This window comes from Marmota marmota, unplaced genomic scaffold (assembly GCF_001458135.2).
Source record: "Marmota marmota marmota unplaced genomic scaffold, marMar, whole genome shotgun sequence".
NCBI classification, from domain to species: Eukaryota; Metazoa; Chordata; class Mammalia; order Rodentia; family Sciuridae; genus Marmota; species Marmota marmota.
Window position 1 is genome coordinate 954 of NW_026007013.1, and position 3,460 is coordinate 4,413.

The following is a 3,460-nucleotide window of genomic DNA, read 5'->3' on the forward strand; positions in this document are numbered from 1 at the left end:
ACTATAAAGCCATCTGTAGGAGGTCCAAGGAATTCAATGATCAACAGAGAGAGCTTCCCAAACAGGGGTGTTATGTGCTGACTAAGGTCTCCTCTCTCCAGGTCTGTCTCAGTTCTAGCCGGAAAGGGCTCTCATGCTGCATGATGAATTCTGTGCCTGGCACTAAGTAGGTATTCAGTGTTCACTGAACTAGAAATAAGTATTAAAGTTCTTATAGGGAATATATGAAAAAGTATAAGAAAGGGTCACAACTACCTGGGAGTGCTGTAAAAGGCCTGCTTGGAGATGGACTACAAATTCTACAAGGAAAGAGGAACATTAAACACTGAAGTTCTGTTATGAAAAAAACTGCATTCATAGCTTGGGGGTGAGTTTATTCAAGGCAAGTGACTGAAACACATTGGGAAAATGGCCTGAGCTCACAAACTGAAGGGAATTTTACATTGTACCAAGGAATTTAGATTTCATTCTTCAGAACCAAGAGAGGGAAGATTTAAGTATATATGAATAGGAGAGTTTACTATTTCAACATTCACAAATGTGTGCAATACTTGCTCTGGACCAAGGCTTGTTCTCAATGTTGGGATCAAACTGGCAAAGACAAAAAACCATTCCTGCTTCAATTATAAAACTGTACTAGCTAATTCTGAGAACCATGTTAGTGCCAGGTGCAGAGTCAGATTCTTTACCTGTGTTCTTTACAATAGCTTGATGAGACAGTAGTTGTTTTGGTTATTATTAACTTCTGCTTTGCTCTTATTCTGTCTGTGAACAGAGAGTGTTATGGTTTGGATGTGAGGTGTCCCCCAAAAGCTCACGTGTGAAAATGCAAGAAGGTTCAGAGAAGAAATGATTGGATAATGAGAGCCTTAGCCCAATCAGTGAGTTAATCACATGGTGGGATCAACTGAGTGGTAACTGAAGGCAGGTGGAGTGTGGCTGGAGGGGTGGGGCATTGAGGGCGTGGCTTTGGGGTATATATTTGTATCTGGTGAGTAGTGGTCTTTCTCTCTGCTTCCTGATCATGGTGTGAGCTGCTTCCTCCACCACACTCTTCCATCATGATTTTCTGCCTCTCCTGGAGCCCCAAGGAATGGAGCCAGCCTTCTATGGACTAAGACCTCTGAAATCGTGAGCCCCGAAATAAACTTTTCCTCTTCTACAATTGTTCTGGTTGGGAGCTTTAGTCACAGAAGTGAAAAAGCTAACTAAAACAGAGAAATTAAGAAATGAGAATCCAATTTAAATGCAGACCAAATGACTTAAATTTTTTATTGAGGTATAATTAACAAAAATTAAACTCACATTTAGGTCACCTGTGAACACCGTTGCCTCTGGGCAGTGTAAGGGGGCCCTGGAATGGGTTTTTCCCAGATCTACCATGAGCAAGTGGAACCAGGTGTTGTACAGGAGGCCCGCTGAACCCACCTTCCTGTCCTGCTTTAAGGAGCAAGTCTGGTACAGGGAAGGGCCCATCATAGAGACCAAGAGAATCCAGCCTCAGCTCCTGGATGAAGATGTTGATCACAGTAACAGCGATGAACAGCCCCAAGAGGTGGTTTTAAAAAAGGAAGACCTGACAGCTGAAGAAGTCATGAAATTAAAGCAGAAATAAACGCTGCAAAAACAGATGAAGAACCAGCTCCAGTTCATGGAAGAATCATGTATCAAAAACCAGTCAAGCGTCTCTCAGATGAAAAATATTCAGGTTTAACAGCAAGCTCAAAAAAGATGACAAATGAAGAAAGTAATTTCTTCAATTAAGCAGGACTCAATAAAAAAGAACTTACAAAAGCAAATCTAAAACACCTGCCTCTTTCTTTTGACAATGAAGAGGAAAAGGAGTAGTCTTCTTTGAAAGTATATAAGGTATTTAAAAAAAATATTTTCCCCATGTCTTTTAAAATGACTTTTTTTTCCTGTTATACAAGTTCATCATAGAAAATTTAGAAAATACAGAAAAAGCTGGGCATTGTGGTTCACACCTGTAATCCCAGCAGCTTGACAGATTGAGGTAGGAGGATCATAAGTTCAAAGCCAGTGTCAGCAACTTAGTGAGGCCCTAAAGCAACATCTCCAGCCATATTTTGTATTTTATTTAGAGACCCTGTCAGGGTTCTAAATAAAATACAAAATATGGCGCGAGATGTGGCTCATGGTTGAGTGCCTCTGAGTTCAATCCCCAGTACCTCACCCCCCAAAAAAATACAAAAAAAAATTTAATAAAACAAAATCTATCCATCAATAATCCTGACTGTAAATGTCAACTTTGTAGATATTTGTTACTTGCTTGCGTGCATATATGTATGTAAAATAAACCTCACATTTAATATGTAGTTTAACAAGTTTTGACAAATGTAGTTGACATTTTGACACTATCATCAAGATATAAAACATTTCTATCATCCCCCAAAGATTCCTTTGTATCCCTTCTCAACCATTAATCTTCTAACATTACAGATTTTGTCTTTTCTAATGGTTCTTATAAATGGAATCATATGGTTTATAATCTTGTCAGGGCTTGCTTCTTTGATGAATCTAAAAATTTGTGCTGATTCAAAGTTTGTTTTTATTGCTGAATTCAGGTTTTTAAGGAAGAGAACATATTAATCAAGTAATCACTTAATTGTTTAATTACTGCAACATTAAATTAAAGATTGGTTTTTGCAGTGCTGGGGACATTTACCTAACAACAAAAGCCCACAATTGAGGAAAATAAATCTGGGAAAATCTGAGCAATTCTTTAAAAAGGAAAATATATCATTTGGTTTGTTGACAATTCAAATACCATACATAGATCTACAGGGTAATGATCGTGGGGAAAAAAATGTTACCAGTGCAACTCAAAGGAACCTTAAATCCTCATTTTACGTTCCTAACTTCTTTTTAATCTAGCCCTGCAGATACGGGGAGACGCTCCTTATTGGCTCACTGCGTCTACCCTTTACACTTTAAGAATCCGAATAGCGCAGGCTCCTCTCCCGTCCAATGTCAACAGCAACAGCCTGCCCCCTCAGTGCCACCTCCACTCAGACGGCGAAGACGCCCACAGGTCAGATGTGACACCTGCCTACGTTCACCCAATCCCGGGCGACGAGGTGGTCATGTGCGCAGCGACAGGGCATCTCCACGCTAATGGTCAGGCCCCACCCACCGCCCGCGCAGGTCCGTGATATCCGCACGAAAAGGGACAGCTCTGGAGGTACGCCAGAGGGTCGGGCTGCGCCTGCGCGCTGCGGCTGGTGGGCGGGGCTAGGGACGCCAAGAGAGGCGGCCCCTAGGGCTGCTTACCCTGCCTACGCGTAGCAGGCGCGGTGCTACCGCGGGCCCGAGCGGAGAAAGCTGGCTTTCCTTCCTCCACCGCGGAAAGTAAACTCTCCTGCTCCTTCCGCGGCGCCCCGGCCTCCCGGCGTCCTTTCCCCAGCTCCCCGCGGCGCGCGGAGAGTCGTCCTGCGTCAGG

General features: G+C 42.7%; 1 pseudogene; it reads left to right on the top strand.

The window, feature by feature from the left end:
- The first annotated feature begins 1,381 nt into the window (after positions 1-1,381).
- On the top strand, positions 1,382-1,848 carry LOC107134530 (annotated as a pseudogene).
- The last annotated feature ends 1,612 nt before the right edge of the window (positions 1,849-3,460 follow it).